Here is a 22,282-nt window from a genome sequence, read left to right as displayed (position 1 = left end):
AAATCAGGCCCTGGAGCAGGCCTGACATTCTACACTTCAGGGATGATGAGCTTTCCCTTCCTCCACAGTGCAACAGGGTTACCCAGATCTGAGTTCAAATCCCAGGCCTGACAAAAGATTCATCCTGATGTTAGAAGCCAGTCTTTTCACCTGTTTTCTTCTCCTATGGAAGTCCTGGGTCTCAGCTAGGATGGAGAATGAATGCAAAGGCAACTTTATAACAATGGGAACAAGTCATCATCCATGTCAGCAGAGTTATGCCTGCCACCATACTCAGTAAAATAGACAAAACCTCCATGTATTAGACACAAAATAAGGAGGAGTGCATTGAATGCAAGATGCTATCCACACATATATGTCAATACATATCCTACGTTTCAATTATGAATTTATGCCTATCCTGGCCCTCACTGGGGCACAACCTCAGGTCCTGAGAATGACTTAGCTCCTTAGTTGCTCACAGGCCAGTGTCCTCACCTTGACTCTTTTGGGCGTGCTAGGCTCTCAGTTCAAATCCCAACACTGCCAAAACATGAATCCTGATGTGAGAAGCCCATTGATCCACCTGTTTTCCTGTCCTGAGAATGTCATGAGTCTCAGCTAGGATGGAGAAGGAGTAGGAAACTCTATAGAAATGGGCATAGGTTGCCATCCAAGTCAGCACAGTTATATCTGTCATCATATGCAATAAAATACAAAATGCATCCCTGACTAAGACACACAATAAAAAGAACAACTACACTGAAAATATGATGCATTCCACACATGTATGTAAATAGAGATCCTATGTGTAACATAGTTGGGCATATGATTTTTCCCTGGGCTGGGGCTTCAATTCAGGCCCTGGGACCAGGCCTGACCTTGTAGTCTTCAACGACAGTGAGCTTCCCCTTCCCCCACAGTGCAAAAGAGTTACCTAGACCTGATTTCACATCCCAGCTCTGGCAGTAAAATGGCGCAAATTCTGAGCTACAGTGCTTCATTCATAATTTTTCAATTTTTTAATATTTTTTGCCAGACCTGGGGCTTGAACTCAAGTTGTGGCAACTCTGCCTCAGGACCGATCATCCTAGGCTGCAGCGTCCGGACCCACAGCCCATTCTCAGATCCTAGGACTCCAGGGATTGTAGGAAAAAGTAAAAAGCCGGAGGAGAAAAAAGTGAGGGAAGTTCCCACTGGTGCTTTTAGGTTTATTTTCATTTGAATGTTGTCCATGGTAAGACCGAACCCGGTGGACTGCAGATTGAAGGTGACCTGGTGTGGCTGAAGGAGTGCTGGCTGTCGGGGGAGCCACAGGATAACCGGGCAACGGAGGCCCCGATGTCGAATCCTGGTCAGCCATCCTACATTGAGGGAATGGCAGGAGTTCCTGAGATACTCAATTCCGGACGTAAGAAGAGCCATGAAATATGATCAATCTCTTCCTTGCATGAGTAGTTCCTGAGGATTCGAGTAGGAAATGATATTCAAGACTCATGGGGTATCTATTATTTTTAGTGAAGAGTTGATGAAGCGTGACCATAATCATCACAGTCATTAAATGGAGGCATTGGGGAAGATCCAAGAATCAATAGTCACAGGGTAGATTGGATTCAATCACAGGTCTCCGTCTCTCCTACACTATACAGATATGTACTTATTTGCTTAATACCTTCAGCTTATGAATAGATGACTATTGTGCTCCCCCTGCCTTACCCCTGGGACTCGATCTCAGGTCATGGGAATGGCCCAGCTCCTTAGTGGCTCACAGGCTGGTGTGCTTATGTGGACCCATTGGCCTAGCAGTGCCAAAATATTCATCCTGTCAGAAGCCAGACGTTTCACCTGTTTTCCTGTGTGAGTCCTGGGTTTCAGCTAGGATGGAGAATGCATGGGCCACCCTGTGGCCATGGGAAAAGGTTGTCATCCATGTTAGCCCAGTTACACCTGTCATATATACTCAAGAACATACATAATACATCCATGAATAGCATACAAAATAGAGAGGATAACTACGCTCAATGCATGAGGCAGTCCACACACGGATGTGAATATACATCCCATGTTTCAATGATGCATTGAGGACTCTTGTGGCCTCTCTCGGGCTTGATCTCAGCTCCTGGGAACAGCCCTGCTCCTTAGTGGCTCACAGGTTGGTTTGCTCATGTGGACCCATTGGGCAGTTGAGCCTCCTAGGCCCCGAGTTCGAATCACAGCACTTCCAAAAATTCACCCTGATGTGAGAAACCATTCGTTGCACCTGTTCTTCTGTGCTGTGCAAGTTCTGGGTCGCAGCTAGGATGGAAAATTCATAGGCAACTTTATAATTATGGGAATAGCTTGTCATCCAGGTCACCACAGTTATATCTGCCATCCTATACTCGAGAAAATACACAATACATCAATGAGTAAGACACCAGATAAAGACAATAACTACACTGAACCCAAGATGCCGCCCATCCATGTATGGAAATAGAGATCCTCTGTTTAAATTCTGAATTTATGACTACTATAGTGCCCACCGGGGTTTGATCTCAGGTTCCAAGAAAGACCTAGATGCTTAGTCGCTCACGTGCTGGTGTGCTCACCATGACTCATCCACCACTTGAGCCCACTAGGCCTTGATTTCAAATCCCACTACCAAAAGATTCATCCTGATATGAGAAGCCAATGGTTGCACCAGTTTTCCTATGCTGTGAAAGTCCTGGGTCTCAGCTAGAATGGAGTATGCTATATAGGCAACTCTATACTTATGGGAATTGGTTGGCAGCAACGTCAGCATAGTTATAACTATTATCACACTCAGTAAAATACATATTGCATCCATGAATAAGACACGAAATCAAGAGAATAAGTAGAGTGAACGCAAGATGCTGCCCACCCATGTATGGAAATATAGCTCCTGTCTTTAAATTATGATTTCATGAGTATATTGACCCTCATGGGGCACAAGCTCAGGTCCTGTGAACGGCCTAACACCTTAGTGGCTAACAGGCTGGTGTGCTCACCTTGACTCATTCCCCAATTCTGCCTGCTAAGCTCTGAGTTTAAACCCCAGCACAGCCAAAAAATTCATCCTGATGTGAGAAACCAATGGATCCACATGATTTCCTGTCCTGTGAAGGTCCTGGGCCTCATCGAGGATGGAGAATGCTATATAGGCAACTGTATAGCCATGGGAATAGGTTGTCATCCACGGCAGCACAGCTATACCTGTCACTATACTCAATAAAATACACAATACATCCATGAATAAGACTCAAAATTTAAAAAATAACTAAATTGAAAGCAAGATGCATACCACACCTGCATGTAAATAGAGATCCTATGTTTAACAATGTAAGCTTGTTATTTTGTCCACTGCTGGGATTTCAAATCAGGTCCTGGACCAGGTCTGAGATTCTAGTCTTCAGGGATGATGAGCTTCCCATTCTCCCACAGTGCAACGGGGTTACCCAGACCTGAGTTCAAATCCCAGGCCTGACAAAAGATTCAGCCTGATGTCAGAAGCCAGTCATTGTGTCTGATTTCCTCTAATGTGGAAGTCCTGGGTCTCAGCTAGGATGGAGAATGAATGCATAGGCAACCTTATAACCATGGGAACAGGTCGTCATCCATGTCAGTATAGTTACATATGTCACCATACTCAGTAAAGTTCACAATACCATCATAAATTAGACATAAATTAAGGAGAAGAAATGCACCGAATGTAAGATATTGCGCACACATATATGTCAATACAGATTCTATGTATCAAGTATGAATTTATGCTAATCGTGGCCCTCCCTAGGGCTCATTGTCAGGTCCTGGGAATGGCCTAGCTCCTCAGTTCACATGCTGGTGTCCTCACCTTGACTCTTTCACCAATTGGGCCTGCTAGGCTTTCAGTTCAAATCCCAAAATTGCCAAAGTCTCAAGGACTTTCCTGCCTGGCTGGTTTTGAACTATGATCCTCATATTTCAGCCCCCTGAGTAGCTAAGATTATAAGCATAAGACCCCAACACCTGGCTCTATGTCTCATTTTAGATGTCCAAGAAATGGAGTACATGATTAAGACCTGCCAGGAAAGTCCACATGACTATCTATGTGAAGTACCTGTCACAAATTAGTAAGAACTTTTCATATGAGTTCAAATCCTAACCCAGAGCTGATTGGGAATAATAGAAACTCATTAGGGATGAAAATTATGGAGTTCATTGAGTGCCAGAACATGCTTCTCTATATTGAACCTGATGAGATGCATGGTGCATATTGGCCTGCTCTGTCTCCCGTAGTTGAGCAATCCCTGAGATATTTGGAGCATTTTGATCAAAATGATGAGTAGCAATATTTTGAATGTGGTGTAAAAAAGGAGATTTTTTTTCAGTCACAGACAATATTCTTTAGACATAGTTGGGCTTATGTGGGACAGCTTTCCTATAACCATGAGGAATATAGGAAAGACTATGGTAAGTGTCCTCTCTTTGCCCAAGAAATACTTCAGGGACAGAGGAAAACATCAGAATGCCCTGAATAAGGAAAAACATTCTACATAAGAAGTACAGTCACTACTCATCAGAAAATATTCAAAAGAGAGAATCCTTTTCAGGTAATTAATGTGAAAAACCTATCAGTAGGGAAATTCACCTTGTAAAATTCCAGAGCAAATATGCAGAGGAGAACTCCAATGAGTATATAAGATGAAAAAAAATTATATATCTCGGAAGTCAGACCTCACTTTCCCACCTCAAATGCCCACAGAAGACAAACCTTATGAATATGAGGATTGGACAGTTTCCACCCAGAAGTCAACTTTCAACATGTATCAGAGAACTCATACAGAAGAGAGAACTTATGAATGCAACAAATATGGCATGTCTTTCTGGCTAAAGTCATACCTCACTTTGCATCAGATAATACATACAGGAGAAAAACCTTATGAATGTAACAAATGTGGATAATCATTCACCAGAAGGCACTACTTACTGTCCATCAGAGAAGACATACAGGGGAGAAATCCTATGATTTTAACAGTTTTGGAGAGTCTTTTACCAAGAAGGCAGTCCTTACTGATCATCAGAGAAGACACCCAGGAGAAAGACCTTATGATTATATCATGTATGTAAAGTCTTTCATCCAAAAAGAAGACCTTCACATCCATCAGAGAATCCACACTGTAGAGACACCTTATGAATGTATCGAGTATGTAACATCCTTCACCTGGAAGGAAGCTGTTACTAATCATCAGAGAAAAAACACTGGAGAGACATCTTACATATGTATCGAGAGTGCAATGTTTTTCACCTGTAAGGCAGCTTTTACTGATCATCAGAAAGACACACTTAAGAAAAACCTTATGAATGTTTCTCACCCAGAAGGCACACATTACACTCCATCAGAGAACGCACAGGAGAAAAACTTTATGAATATGAAAAATATGTAAAGTCTGTCATCCAGATGGCACCACTTACTGTCCATCAGAGATGACACACTGGACAGAAACCTTATGATTGTAACGTGTGGAAATTCTTTCACGTGGAAGGTACACCTTAACAAACATCAGAGAACACATACAGGATAGAAACCATATGAATGTATCCAGTGTGGAAAATCTTTCACCCATAAGGCAAACCTTACTTAACAAAAACAGAAGACACACAGGAGAGAAACCTTATGAATATGTCCTGTGTGGAAAATCTTTTACTGAGAAAGCAGACCTTAACATCCATCAAAAACACACACACAGGTAAGAAAGTTTCTGAATGTATTAAGTGTGGAAAGTCTTTACACGGAAGCAGAACTTACTGATCATCGGAGAAGACACACAAGAGAGAAATTTTGTGAATGTAACAGGTGTGAAATATCCTTCAACCAGAGTCCAGACCTCAGTAAGCATAATGGAATTCACAGAGGTGAGAAATTTCAGGAGCGTAATAAATGTGGAAAGTCTTTCACCTGGAAGAAAACTCAGTTTGCATCAGAGCACCAACAAGCGAGAGAAGTCTCACGAATGCAGCAACTTTACAGCCTTTTACCCAGAAGGCTCAGCTGAGCATTCTTCACTGAACACTGAAATAAGAGAAATTCTATGAATGCAACAAGTGTGTTTTTTTAAAAAGAATTCATCCCTCTGTTTGCACCAGAAACACACGTTCACGTTAATTTATAGGACACACACAGGAGAGAAACCTGATGAATATTACCAGTGTGTAGAGATTTTCATCTGGGAGGCATACCTCATTGTTGATCAGAGAACTGACATATAGGAGAAACGAAACCTAATGAATGAAACAAATGTTCAATGACATTTAATCTGAAGTCAGTCCTCAGTGAAATTGAGAAAATCCACAAGACAGAAACTAAATACAACAAATAAAGAAACACATTCAGCAAAAAGTTATATCTCAACAGGTACCAAAGACTTGGACACACGACAGCATCTCCGTAAAAGTAAGCATTAGAGGAAGTCTATCAACTGGATGTCAACTTTCAGCAAGCATTGGAACATTAACACAGAAAAGAAACCCAATGTGGGAAAATTGTTGTCACAGATCTCCGTAATCTATGAAGAGAAATCCTTCATTGAAGAGGTAACTAGGTGTAATGGGAAATCATTTTTTACTCTTAAGCATTCACTGAACCAAGAATTCTTATCCTTTCATTGTTTTGAGTAGGATATATATACTTGAATATTATTCAAAGAGTTGGACACAAGTGATGAGCATTATTACTTTCAGGCATGCAGAGTGATTAAAAGCATAAAGTTGTTTACTGTGTATGTATAATAAGCAATGACTTATCAAGATAATTTTATATACTCTTCTCAGAAATAAGAGTTCCAGCCCTTTGAGACTGGAGTCAGATGATCACCCACTTCTTTGGGGAACAATAGATGTGAAAAGACTGTCCTGAGTTAAGCCCAGGACATGAGAGCAAAGATTTCTCCACTGCTCCCTTAAAGTCTCCACAGTACGTGTGGTCCATTCCTCATAACACAGATGACACTATTTCCAGTTCAGTTTTTGAATGGAAGATATTGTTTATTACAAAATGTGCACGAGCCTAAAATCTGTCTGGACACCTTTTATCCCTAGATCATTCATATAACATTCAAAGAACATGGGAGGACAGATATTTGGGAACACATTTTCTTTGTGTGCGGACATAAATCTTACAATTTAAACTCAGAGTCTAGGAACTGCCCTTAAACATTTTTGCTCAAGGCTATTGCTCTACCACCTGAGCCATAGATCCACTTTGGGTTTCTTTGGATGGTGAATAAAAAGAAGAGAATTCTGTATTTGGTTATGGATGAGTAACACCAAAATGATTTCAGTGCTTAATTAATCACTGGAGATGAGCCACTTGTAATTGACTCACTCTTAACTTATTCTGCTGTTTTGTTGAGTGAGTTATAATAAAATATCATTATGGATGATGGTAAGAGCCTGATTTTTCTCACTCTTCTGGAGGATGAAATTGGAGTTGTTAGGAAGATGAGTATCTCTCTATCACCACTGCTGTCCCTTTCTCTCGCTCTCTTCAGATAACTTATCAAAACGCTATTAAAAATAGTTTTGGTAAAAAATCTGATAGCAATGTAAAAAATTAGAAACGTGGCAAAAGAGAAGCTTGTTAGAAGATGGTTGCAAAAATCCAAGGGATGAGAGAAACATAGATAGAGGCAAGACTCTGCTAGATGTTTAGTAGGGTAAAATTCAAGTAAAAAGTGATCCTCATCACTTTCTATTACGTAGTTAAGTGCATACAGCAATTTGATACAATATTATATTCCATGTTTTCTTGATGCATTGATTTTCTATCTAACACCTGGAAAACATATATTTGTTGACTTATTTGCAGTCATTTGCAATCTCATGAAAGACCATGGAAAGTAGTCCATTTAGTGAAGTAACCACGCAGAGAAAGACATTGAACAATCACAACAAAAATGGAAACTGTCAAAAACAGAACCAATTTCTTACTGGAGTTGAGAGAAGAATAAATGCTACTAGAGTCATGGAGAGATTGGTCCACTTGATTCTCTGTTCAAGATTTTTGTATTCTTCATCTTTTGGTCAAATTGACCCAAGTAAGATTGTGCTTTTGAAGGGTTTCCAGTGTGGTATGCACTTATATATCACAGAGGGGTTATGTGGTCAAATGCCTTCACTTAGAGAGTTCACATAGAAAGAACAGACCAGACAGAGAGAACGGTAACAGAAATCACAAGGTTGCAGCCTGATGTCTTTGATTTGAATTGAACATGGAATCTGCAATGTACTCTGTGCCAAAGATCCATGATAGACTGTGGAAATGTTACCCCTGTCTATGTTATTCACATTGGATAAACCTGGGAAAAGACAGGTGAAACTTAACTGTTCTTCCTTTATGTAGTTATGTAATTTGGAACTCATATATAATGTCTATGTTTTCCTATGCAACTTCTTTACAACTGTCAATAGAATTAATAATGCTGCAGTTATACTGAATGTGCCAATATCTATTTAGGATCTATTTACATTCCTTGTTTCCTTACTTTTTTCCATTCCTCCTTCTTTCCTGTCTCTATGCATATTAGGAATTAGATTGCTAGATAATAAGCTAGTAATGCTTTTAATTTTTAGAGTGCTTTTCATACTATTTCCCAAGGCAACTGCACTATTTTATATTTCTACCAGCAGCGAGCAAAGGTTCCATTATTTTATTGGTCGTGGGGCTTGAACTCTGGGCCTGGGTGCTGTCCCTCAGTTCTTTAGCTGAAAGCTAGTGCTCTACCACTTTAGCCATAGCGGCACTTCTGGTGTTTTGGTTTTACAGACTTTCCTGCCCAGGCTGGCTTTGCTCCATGATCAGACCTCAGCCTCCTCAGCTAGGATTACAGGCGAGAGCCACCAGTGCCCAGCATCCAGTATCCTTTTATTTACTTTTATGGTAAGCATCCTAAAGAGTCATTGATATTTTACTTACATTTCCCTACTGCTTAGTAATATTGAGCATATTTTCATACATTTGTTTAGCCACATACAAAGATTTATGTATCTTCTTTGTAAAAATCGGTGAATTCCAGTGTTTTTATCATTGTGTGTTCAACTAATTCTGCCATAACCAAATAGTATACAGTGAGTTAATTAAATAAAAATTTATTTCTCATAGTTCTGAAAGCTTGAAAACTCAAACCAGTACGCTAGTGTGACTGGGTTCTGATGAAGGATCTATTTTAGGTTTGTAGATGGCCTATATCTCATTGTGTATCTACATGAAATCTTGATATGTGCATGACTGGGAATGGAAGAACAGTTGAGATGGAAAGGATCTTTCTTTTCTTTTTCTGTGAAAGTTAAATCCATCTCGGGCCTCACCTCCATGATGTCGTCTTACCCTAATTACCTACCAAAGGCTCCATCTCCAAATAATATTTTGAGGATTGGGAATTCAACTTAAAATTTTGGAAGAATGAAATGCAATCCATAGTGCCAATTTTTAACTTTATTATTATTATCATCACCATCATCATCATCATCATCATCATCATCATCATCATCATCATCATCATCATCATCATCGTCAGTCCTGACAGTTGCCTTGAGTGTTGTCTCTGACTTCTTCAACTCAAGGTGAGCACTCTACCACTTGAACCACAGCACCACTTCCTATTTTCTGGTGCTTAATTGGAAATAAGAGTCTCACAAACTTACCTGGTTCTATTATACTTTTCATTATAGAAGTCTTTTACTTCATTAGTTAAGCACAATCTTAAGCTAATTTTTTGAGACTATTGTGATTTTTCTGATTTCTTTCACAGATTGTTCATTGTTGGCAGACAAGCTGATGATTTTTACATGTTGATCATATATTCTGGCACATTTCCAATAGCATTTATCAGATCTAGAATTTTTCTCTGGAAATTTTTAGGATCTTTTAAATATAGGATCATGTTATCTGTGAACAAGCATAATTTAAATGGTTTCTTCTCTTTTGACCTATTTATTTCTTTCTCTTTGCTTATTTCTGTGGCTTGATTGCATTCAATATGGGAAAAGAGTGAAAAAATAAACATTTGTGTCATTCCTGCTATTAGCAGAAATGATTTAATTTTTCACATATACCCCTAATTCTATCGAGATATATACCCAGTATCACTAGCTTCTTCAAGGGTTTTATGATAAAAGAATGCTGACTTTAACTGGGCATTACACCTGTAATCTTGACTTCTCAGTAGGCTGAGCTTTGAGGATCACAGTTCAAAGCCAGGCCGGGCAGGAAAGTCCGTGAAGCTCTTATCTCCAATAAACGACCAGAAAACTGGAAGTAGTGCTGTGCCTCAATGATTGAATGCTTGCCTTGAGCTGAAGAGCTGAGGGATAGCACACAGGCCCCGAGGTCAAGCCCCACCACTGACCAAAAAAAAAAAAAAGAAGAATGTTTACTTTTGTCAAAGGCTTTTTCTGCATCCAGAGAAATGAGTGTGTGATTTTTGTCCTTGATCTGCTTACATGTTGCATTGCACATTAAGATTTATGTGTGTTAAACAATCCTTCATCACTGAAATAAAACTAAGTTGACCATGATGTATGCTATTTAACTAAATAATCTTTCCCTCTTGTTCCTAATTTGCTTAGTGTTTCTTGTCATCAAAAGCCAATTAAATTATAACAGATAGCTTATGAACATAGAGTGAAGCAAAGATGGGTTTTGTCTAGGTTTGAAGAAATTTAAGAAAAAAATATAGGGACAAGCCTTAATGATAATTCAGAAAACATTTTCCTAAAATAGAGTCTTTTCTCTCTGGCTGAGATTTGCTGTCAAAAATGAGAATCCACAGTTTGGAGATATTTTGTAACCAAAATCCAGATTTCTCATTACTTTTAGTCAAACCTTCTTGGGTGACCTTCAGAACTGAACAGGGTAAGCGTCAGAAGATAAATGTCTCCCAAATTTTATTGATGAGTAAACTTTCTTCATGGTTCCAAGTAAGAGAAGAAGCCCTAGGAACATCTGCTTCCTTTTCCTGATCTCTTCTGTTCTTATCATATTCATTCTAAGATTCAATTCATATCCACAATAATCACTACCACTTATTTTATTTTCAGAATATTTTAGACTTTATTTTAAATGTCCCATGAACAAATAGACTTGAATATTACAACAACATAATGAGGCAAATAGTAAACTATAATCACTTACGTGATGAGAAAACTGAAATCTAAAAATGTATTGTGTCTGAGATCACACCTAGTGGTGGTGAAGTCTACCAATACATTTTCTCTAAAGGCACTTACAAGTTCATAAATACTTACACAGCATTATAAAGTCTTATCTATCTTAGCCATTCACACCTTCACACCATTCACTGAATGATTGTTCCAATCTTTGTTCCAATCACTCTTCATTTTGTTATAACAAATTGATAGATGCACCAATAAATCCACACTATTTGTAAGTTTTAAGGAAAGTTTAGTGACAACTAAAAAAAGTGACATAATATTTCACATAGATACATATCCTTCTGAGGCTAATTTCAAATGTCAATTCTTTGAGGAAGAGGAGGATTGGTCCCTTCTGAGCTTTAGTTAGCTGATTCTGGAACTTTCCATAGTTGTTTGTTTAGCTGTAGCCTCTACATGTGAGTCTGAGTGGTTGGACAATAACTGATCTTTCTTCAGAGGTCTGAAGTTTCAACTGAACCCCCCTCAATATTTTCAGGATAAGCAATAAGTTATAATCAATATATGTAATAATTAATCAGTTTTGAAATTTAAGTAAAAGTAACAGGCTTGAGAAATACTGAAGTTAACGTCTTCAAATCAATTTCAACTAATTTATTTCAACTAGAGATGTCACAGAAAGTAAATTTATATCAGGGCTCAAAAACAAATAATTAAGGGCTTGGAATGTAGCTTAATGGTTGAGTGCTTGCCTAGCATGCATGAAGGCCTCAGTTTGATTCCTTAGTACCACATAAACAGGAAAAGCAAGCTGAAAATGGTGCTGTGGCTCAAGTGGTAAAGTACTAGTCTCAAGCCAAAGATGCTCAGGGAAAAGGCCCAGGCCTTGGACCGGAAAAAAAAAAAGCAGAAAGAAATGCTTAGTCCCATTGATGCTGTATTTTAATAATTCACAAGATTCTTTGGTGAAATTTTTTTGGTGCTGGGCCTGAGACTTACAATCAGGACCTAATCACTGTTCCAGATCCTTCCTTTTGTGCTAGCAAGGCTAGCACTCAACAACTTGAACCACAATACCACTCCTGGCTTTTATGGTGGTTAAGTGGATATAAGTCTAACTACTGCTTGGGCTGGCTGCCATGCTTAATGCTCAGATCTCAGCCTACTGAATAACTAGGATTACAATCACGAGTCACTAGAGTCTGCCTGATGAACATTTTCTTTTTTTACCGTATCACACTTTTTTTTACCTTATCACCTCAAAAACAGACATGTATACCAATTTATACAACTATTAGATGGTACATACTTTTTCAGGCAAAATTACATAGAAAAAAATCAAACTAATTTCACAGTCATCTGTTATACCTAGTTGCAATTTGAATGTACTTAATTGTCCATATAGATTTCTGCCAATAATTTCTTCCTATTCTCACTGCTCTGTTATATCTTTTTCCAGCCAAGTTTTGTAATTCTCCACTTTCCACGTGTTCTCTTTCATTAAATGTCTCCATTAGCCTTGTCTTCTTCCAAGCTTCATTTCCTTCATTCACAGACCTTGTTTGCTCTTCGGTTTGTATTCTCAAGTGCTCTCCCTCCCTCAGTCTAATTTATATGGATTTGAGACAAAACTGATAGGAGTTGAAAGGCTTAGGAAATAGATTCTAATTCTATATGTGACTTTCATTGAAGGGAATGCCCAAGACAACCTTAGGTAAGGAACCTAGTTTGAAGAAGTTCTCAGGAATTACAAATTTCTCAAAGTCAAGTGGATTAGAAGAGGCCCAGAAACCAGTGTTCCCTCCTGGAGAAGCAAATACACAAGGACAACACTGCAAACAAAAATTGGGTAAGAGAAAATAATTTGGGAAATTTACTAATTTTGGAAATTCTAACAAGGTCAATGAGGGTAATCTGATTATGTGAGGTGGAGTTTGGAAAATTCAAACATTGGCTGAACTAAGCTGTGGAACTAATAATTAGGTTTCCAATGAGCAGCACATAAGAATTTGACAATGAAGTTACACACTTGGGTTATTATCCACCTGGAGGCACTTAGGCCATGACACATTTTACAATCTCCCTGAACTTCTGAATGTTAATCTGAAGAACATGGATAAAGATGCACAGACTGCTCTGGGAATGTGGATAGTTGTAGAGTATGTGTCTTGTATGAATGAAGCCCTTGGTTCTATTCCTTAGAACCACATGAACAGAAAAGGCCAGAGGTGGCAATGTGGCTCAAGTTATTGAGTGCTAGCCTTGAGCAAAAGAAGCACAGGGACAGTGGCCAGGCCATGAGTTCAAGCCCCAGGACTGGCAAGAAAAATGTGTACAACCTGCATGTTGTCTGAAAACGATAGGTAAAAGGTAAAATAACAGATAAACGCAAAGTATCTGATATATCTGCGACCACACATTTTCAATCCTGTATGTCCACATCTTTGCTCAATACTTAACATACACTCAACACATATTCTGAATGAATAAATTCATCAATGACCACTTTATAAGAAATTTAATGAAGTAGAAATTAAACCTGAAAATGGGAATGGCCAAAACTTAAAATTGAATTAGAAACTTGTAGTTAGTGTTATAATGAAGTCTTTGTATCTCTGAGTCAAAGGTTAATGGGGGACAGGAATATGTGAGAAGAATAGATGATAATTTGATAGTAAGAGATTTTACTTTTCTGAAGAAATAGGGACAAACATTGTTGATCCCCAACTTAACTAACCATTGTTTTTCAACTTGGACGTAGGAAAAAGGAGGTAAAAATGAGCATGTACAGCCTACAGGAAAGAAAGAGTTATGCTTATGAAGATATCCGTAAACCCCACGATGATGATTACCTGTGTAAGTAACCCTCTGTGCTTGGTCAAACAGAAGGCAAATGTGCTTTTATAATAATTCATCAGGACATTTTGCCCCCAATTACTGGTTTACTCTAGTAACTTCACATGAAGAACTAAGCGACAATGATATGCATTCTGTGCTCTTTCTCATGATTGTTAAATCTGGGAATGTACATATTTCTTGACTAATTTTTGCTGCTCTTGCTTCAGATTGTGAGCAATGTCAGCACTTCTTCATCACCAGCTACACTGTTCATGGACCACCTATATTTGTAAGAGACAATGTTTTGGACAAGGGGCATTATGACCATTCAGTCCTCAGTCTGCCCACTGGGCTGAGAATTCGTCAGTACAGTATTCCTCAGGCTAGGCTTAGAGTATGGAATGAGGAATCTGATCTGCCATTGGGTTTGCACTTTAGCCCCTATGGGGGCTTGATCATAGAAGATGAAGATGCAGACAATAGGTACTCCTGGATGGTAAGAAATGCCTTCCCTTTCCCCCCTTTCTCTAACTCCATGTGTCCCCCTGTGCCTCCAATGAAACATTGCTAGGACATGGACAAAATAGTTGTATGTGTTTGTGGAATCTGCATAAACATGGACATGCTGATTTAGGATCAAAGTATAGTGCATATAAACAGAGTGTGTTAGAGGCAAAGTGCATCCATGCTTAAGGAGCCTCTGTTAGGACTATGACAAATCCCCTCAGATGTGTAGAAGGCATCTTATATGTTCACAACTGCTGAATCCATGCAGGCTCAAAGAGCATCACTGGAATCAAGTAATGTGATTTTGCCGATTATTACTCAAAAGCCTTTAGCTTGTCTTTCTGAAACTCAGATCACAAAAAGGAGAAACTTCTATGTGTAGATGCAAAAAATAAATCCTAGGCCAACTGGAGTGAGTCCAGCAGTCATTTTCATGGTTCCTAAGAGGATATTCTCCTCAGAAGACTTGCACTCTGATTATCACACCTTTCTCAATGGATTCCCATATCTCCATTTTTCTTTTGCTGTACTTGGTGCTTTCAAAATTATGAATATTTGAGGGAAAAGTAATAAAAATATAAATAGTATAGCTGGGTTCCATAGCTCAACCTTTAATTTGGACTTTCGAGATAGAGATGATGTGATCTCAGTCTGATGCCAGTCCTAGCATAAAATTTTATAAGATCCCCATTACTACCAATGGCTGAGCACGTTGGTGCACATTTGGAAGTACAATAGCTGTATAAAGTGAAGTATCTCCTGCAATCCATGCAAGCACAAGCAGAATGGCAACCCAGGACAGCAGGGGAAAAAACACCTCAAAAATAAACTATGCACTGGTGGCTCAAACCTGTAAGTAGCTACTCAGAAAGCTCAGATATGAGTATCATGGTTCAAATCCAGCCCATGGAAGAAAGGCTGTGAAACTCTTATCTCCAATAAACCACCAGAAAACCAAGTGGTAGAGCTCAAGTGGTAGAGCGCTTGCCTTGAGTTGAACAGCTGAAGGACAACATTCAGGCACAGAGTTTAAGCCCCTTGACAGACAAAAAATACCTCAACAATAAACAACACAAAAAGGGCTCATGCTTCAAGTGGTAGAGTGCTTGTATTGCAAGAGGTAAGTTTAGTTACTGCGTTCAATCATAGCTCTGCTATGTATGTAAGTATGTATGCATATATATGTGTACTGTATCAAAATAAAAATTTCCATGAGAGACAAAATTAACACATCAGAATAAAAACCAAAGGACCTAACTTCATTCATAGATCCTGCATCTATAAAGCACATACTGTATCCGAGTCAAAGAATTACCCTCAGTAGTTGAATAAATCATATTCCCTGAGTAATTGTGAAACACATGTGGAGACAGAAATAACAATTTCATTGTAGGAGTATTTAACTATAATTTTTCTTCCTAGTTTTTGCAAAGTACATAGTGCCCTAACAATCTACAAGAAAGAATTTTAGTCTATTAAGGTACACACAAACACGTTGAAGCAGAGTTGGAGCAGTGGTGAGTTTCAGAAAGCAGTGGGTCTATGATATGTGCTGCAGCCCTGTGCCATGGGGAACCATTGTCTTATCATGAACCGACATCATGAATAAACAAATTTCCCTTTATTCTCTTTATAAGACAATGGGTTCTCTGAATTTCTATGGGAACATAGTGGAGACAGGTGCATGAGTGAGTCCAATCTAAGGAAAATTACTTGGGCCAAATGTCAAATGATGTGTGCTAATCTAGAAACCGAGTACATGCCCCCACCCAAGTCTATGACATAAACTTTAACTCAATTTAGAGAATCTGGATATCAATCTATTTGTGACAAATCAGGATTGAGAGAAGTCTGGAACTGGGCTTTGAAAACAGTGCACTTAGAGTTCTAGAGTCGATGAGTATTAGGAGTAGATCCAAAGGGAGCAGAAACTTACCCTCTTATGTTTCCTTCCTGTGCCTGCTTCAACTTTAGGTATATGAACTGTGGCAGGTATGCTGAGAAACAGAATCTGAGGGCCTTTCAGTACCACAGGTAGATCTTCTACCAAACCTGTCATGTCATCAAGGCAGGATGTGAGCTGCTTGTCTCCTATGGGGATGAGTATTGACAGCAACTGGGCAGTAAGTGGAAGAAACAGCTCACAGCAGAAACAAGTGGACTTCACTATGGTTCCTTAAAAAGGAAGAAAAAAAATAATTCTCTTTGGGAATTTTCGAATATCAACTCTTCGGTAGAACAAAAGGCAATTTAACGTGAGAAAAATTTCATGTTAAGTACCTCTGAATTTAAAGATGCAGTTTGTGATACTTTATTAGGAAAATTAACTTATTTTTAACTATTTGTCCTGATTTTACTTTTTAAGAACTTCATATGTTTGAATGCAATACAAAATACTGTGCTAAAAGGCTTAGAGGCCAAACAGAGTACCTACCAGCTCTCTTTCAAAGAACCAGTTACTTCTGGCCATTGCAGTTTTTCTTACTTCCCTCCATATTCACATATGTTATGCATATGTCATTTTTCATTATTACATAGTCTACATATTTTGTGAATATATTACTAGGAAGAAAATCAGTTAGAATGAGAGTTCCCATAGAGCCTTGTGTCTTTGACAAAAATGAATCCATCTTTTCTCAGGGTGTTTTGCTCCAGCCATGGCCCTCAATTCTTGGTTCGATGGCTGCAACTATGCCTTGCTTTTCTTCCTCACTATAAAGAACTAAAAAGTTTTTAGTAAGGATGTTCTTTCAGTAGAAAGGCCTGAAATGGAGAGAGGAAACATAGCCCTGTGAATATCTCCGAGATGGCCTGTCATTGGCGTGGAGAAGTTGACTCCTGTAGTTGGAAGTGTCAGTGAGAGGACAAATAAGTTGGCAGTGATTTCAGAAACTCTAAGGAAGACATCTGTTATCTGCTACTGGAAAAAGAGTGTCAGTTCATGTTCTAAGAAAATGTAACAGTAAAAATAACTAAGAAATCAGACAGCCCTGATCTGTCCAGGAATCTCAGACTGCCCTGACCGATTATCTCCGAACTCTATCAGGAAGCAATTTAGGCCAGGAAATAATCCAGGAATAGCGCCCTCAGCATTCCTGTGATTGGTCCCACCTACCCCAACTTATAATATGCTTGCTATGTATCATTCAACCTATCCTGTAACTGCTAAGCTAGAAAGTCCCTGCCCTTACTGGAAATGATCATACCCCAACCAATAAACTTAAGACTAGATTCACTCTGAACCACTGACCTATCACAAAATCAGTGTTGTAATGATCCTTCCACCTGCTTCATACACAATACAGAACCCTGCTGAACAAAAGATTGGGACTCACAATTTCTGACCTGCTGTGTCAGGGAAGGTTTGTGAGTCCAGCTCGAGCTGTAATAAACGACCCTTCTGCATTTACATTGGCAGCGGCTCCCTCCTGGCCTTTGGGGGGGTCTATTGCCTGGTACTTCAGCAGGAAGCAGGAGAACAGCGAGAGTCCAGAAGACAGGAGAGGCACAGGAGTGAATGCACCTTTCCGTGGAGATGCCTGGGCCATGCTTATGAAGTTCCCAACATGCACGTGGTGGCCACCACGCAAGTCGCTGGAAGCCCCACTGGTCTGGGGCACAGTGCCTGTTCCAGATCTACAGTCCGAATATCCACGGTGGCCCTGGGCCTGGCTGGGCTGGAGCTGCACCCACTAGCCATGCTTCCTCCACCCTGCTGGGCATAGCCTCCCAGCCACTGCCTGGTCTTCAGCATTTATGCCAGTCTGGCTCTATGGGGCAGGCTGAGGTTGAAGTGACCATTCCGGGTGCCCGTTCAAGTCGAGTGAGGCCAAACCTGTGGTGAAGCCAGCCCTCACACACATCCAGGTATGTCCAGAAAGGATTGAACGCCACTGTCCCAGTGCTGCCGTCCTCCCCATCCCCAGAGTTTACCTCCATGTCCCCACCTTTGTTGTTGAAATTGTTCAGCCACTGTGATCTTAATTTTCATTGTCTGCCTTTGCAGTACTTGAGATTCCTTTCTCTTCTCACCAGGCCACCAGGCCCCATGGAATCCGCCCCAACAACCCCACCTCACAGACACTCTCCAGAACCAGGCAGCCTTTGGGCATGCTGCTTCCTGAGCCTCTGATTCCCTGCCTCTTTCCTCACTTCACCAGCTTCTGCCAGGGCCTCCTCTCCCCTCCCCACCTCCCCAAGCCCCAACTCCAGTGTGGCCTCCCATGTGGCCTACACTCATCTCCCTATCACACCCAATCCAACCCCAGTGTGGCCACTGCACTGGAGAAGACAACTAAGGTCCAGCAGCAGCAAAGATGCCACAGTGTACAGCTGGCTGAGAACTGGAGGCAGCATAGGTCTCTCTGATCAGTGTCTCTCATCTTTCTCTTCACTTCCTCAGGTATCAATTGAATTTAGTATTTAATTTTTGTGTCTCATAAGTATCTTCTTATTAAGTCTTTGCAGAATAGCTGGTAGAAATGCAGTCCCAAAATTCGGATTGTTTGTTATTTAATTTTTTTGAGATTCAGAGATGTTTTAAGTAGTTATAATCATCATGAACTCTCACTTTCATAGCAGAGTGCTATTCAGAAAATATTACTTATGCATCTATTATCAATTATGTACAAGACTTGAAACTTAAAGTTTCAAATATTACAGGAAGATCTTTGATTCATGTTGAGTGGATGTGAGTAGGTTGAGCTGTTGCATACATTCATTTTGTGTGTGCGTGTGTGTGTGTGTGTGTGTGTGTGTGTGCGCGCGCGCACGCGCGCGCGCGCGCGCGTGTGTGTGTGTAGGGGGTGTATATGTATTATTGAAATCAGGGATAAGGATGAGCACGGTCTGAACTTGTTTCCTTTTTCTGAGATATATGTTGTTGCTCTATTGGTGGTAGGCTCTGACTGCTTGCCTTTGCCTGATGTGCACTTTGCAGTTTTTTTTCAAATAAGCTTCTTATTTCTTATTGAGCAGATAGGGCTTTGATATTGCTTTGCCTTTAATCTGCCATCTAGGATCTTATTTTCCTCTTTAAAAATTAACATACAATATAAATTTTATCTCCTGTCTGATTTTCCCTTTAATTTGCATTTTGAAATAAGTAGTATAAGAAATTTGAGCTCTGTATTCATGAACTTTGAATTCTCTGTTTAATGTAATAACTGGACACATTTGTTAGCACCAAGATCTTAAATTTCTTTTGCAGTTTTAGTTTGCAATACCCTCCTCCATGTTTTTAGCATAGGAAAACAAACAATTCCTAGTAAAAATGATAACAATTTATCCGTTAACTATCAGATAATTCATAAATAATGTCTAGTGGCAAATGAACACATTTGCTGAATAGGATTCCCTCATAGACCCATGCACTAAAATCCCCCTCATAGGGGCTGAGAAGGAAGATCAGTGGTAGACAGATTACGTTGCATGTATGAGGCCCTGGGTTTTATTCCTCAGCACCACGTAAGCAGAAAAAGCCAGAAGTGGTACTGTGGCTCGAGTGGTAGAGCACTAGCCTTGAGCTGAAGAGCTGAGGGCAGCGACCCGGCCCAGAATTCACCACCATCGACATAAATAAATAAATAAACAAATATATAAATGAATAAAGAAATAAAACAAACTCATACGCAAGTAAATTAGTTTCAAAGGTTGATTACCATTTTAGTTAGGGGCAGGGTGCTAAGATATAGCAGACGTCTGTCCCAAAGCTTCAAGAAGGATTTCAACTGTTGACCAATATTGAAAACAAAAAGTAAAAATATAGCTCTGCCAATAACATATAGAATCTCCATTCAAACAGAAAGAAGTACTACGAATGAAATACTTTTTATAACATTTGTTAAGAGATTCTGGCTGTATAATAATTATCATATCAATTGACCTTTGAAAACTCTATAGGTAGGCCTCAGTCTCAAGGGCCTCTAAAACTGGAGGAGAGAATCATCAACCTGGACTTTTAAAAATTGTTATTGTTAATGCAGTGGACATGTGGGTCACCATTTTGTAATTCAGATAATGAGTTCATTTTGTGTTCGAAAATCTCGTCACTTCTTTTCTCTATGTTTTTCCCTCCTTTCCCTGCCCACAAGTGGTATAGTTGATTGTCAACATAATATCTACAGAGTACCACTGCTGCATTTGTTTCCTTGTTCTCTTTGAATTTCTGTGGCTCCCTCACTGCCCAGAAATGGATAAACAAAAAAAGAAAAATCCCTCATTTCCAATTCCTTTAATTCATTTCAATATAAACATCAGTAGTTTTATGAGATTGTCAGGCTCTGTCTGCACATCCGGAACACTTATACTTCCTGTACCCAGTCATAACTCCCACCAGATTCTAAGATCCACAAAATAATTCTGTCCACTTTCCACACAAGAAGAAGCTGAGATTCAGAAAGATGAAGTAACTTATGGAAATACTGGGCTGAGCATAGTGGCTCACTCTTATAGCCTTACTTATTCCAGAGAGTGAGATCTGAAGATCATAATTTGAAACAAATCAGGGTTGACAAATCCCTTACATGTTTATCTCGTTAACCAACAGAAGTCAAGAATTGTGTGATTCAAGTGATACAGCTAGAATGCCACCAGACTTGAAAGGGAAACCTAAAGATAGTGCCAATAAGATGATTTTTAAGAACCAATGCTGCCCCATACAAAAATCTCAGACACCAGACACACACCTTTAAAAAGATGTTAGTACTGAAATCCAAGTAGTTTTTTTTTAATTTTTATGTTTAGTTATTACCTTTAGTGAGGTATGATGATAGTCTTTACTGATGAGCCACAATTTAGAACTTTGTTGTAATTATATCCATGTCTGTGCCAGAGAAACATTCTCCTAGTTGTCTTCCCCCGTTTCCAGCAACTATAAGTTGTCTTGTCTTGGCCCAGTTTCAAGTTCATTGTTCCAGTAGATCACAGCCATCCTAATAACAAGGATTATAGGTGGTAACTACCGTACTGGACAATACCTGCCTTGGGAAAATTGTTCAAATTTCTCCATTCAGTGGAGGTTGTTAGGATACACCCATGATCACTTTGTGCTCAGAATTGGGAACTTTTTAGGTCCAGGAATTCAGGGCAAGCACTGTGTGCTATTTCATACTTGTACACTTTAATGGCAGCTTCCTATTGTCTACTTTAAGCATTGTGTGAAGAGAAAAACTGCCCCTAGTAGACAGAAACACTGTACTAACTGTTGTTCTCAAAGCACAGGAGGAGGGAAAGAAGTTCTGAAAGAGGCATATAGCCTAGACACTGAGTTCTTAGAAACTTGGGCTGCCTGTTAATCTGAACTTCAACATAGAAAGTCAGAGCCTGCAGTGGTTTGTAAGCTCCATTTATATTCCTGAGCATGGGGCTCCCTTCCCCTTAGCCCTTCTGATGCTTTACATCAGCGTTTCTTAGTGTGTCTTAATGTTTTCCTGTTAGTTCAGTGCACAGGCTAAAAAATTAAGCATGTCCAACCATGGGTTTCCATTGCCCTAGTAGATGTTTTGCATTTTAGGACATTCCTTCCAGGGAACTCTCTTCTTGGGCCCTCATGTCCATATGATCACAGAAGCGAATGTCTCACAAACCATGGAACGCAGTTGCTCAATGATGATTAAGTCACACAGAGGCTCAGACAGTTTGGGCTAGTAGCCTTTGTGAGAGGCCTTGGACTAGGCACTGTGGAAACATTGACAGTAATTCCTCAGAGCAATACCACTGATTAGCGGGATATGGAGAGGTAAAAGAAGAGTGAATTTAACCAAGTTCTTATCTCAGAGAGGGAAATGGATTGGACAGAATGATAGGAGAG

The 22,282-nt window shown here is 39.6% G+C and overlaps 1 pseudogene; it reads left to right on the top strand.

Annotated features, from left to right (window-relative positions):
- The first annotated feature begins 13,895 nt into the window (after positions 1-13,895).
- On the top strand, positions 13,896-18,197 carry LOC122109882 (annotated as a pseudogene).
- Positions 18,198-22,282: the final 4,085 nt, after the last annotated feature.

The sequence above is a fragment of the Dipodomys spectabilis genome, unplaced genomic scaffold, assembly GCF_019054845.1.
Source record: "Dipodomys spectabilis isolate Male_0828 unplaced genomic scaffold, ASM1905484v1 ptg000070l, whole genome shotgun sequence".
NCBI lineage: Eukaryota > Metazoa > Chordata > Mammalia > Rodentia > Heteromyidae > Dipodomys > Dipodomys spectabilis.
This window is presented reverse-complemented; position numbering and strand designations above follow the sequence as displayed.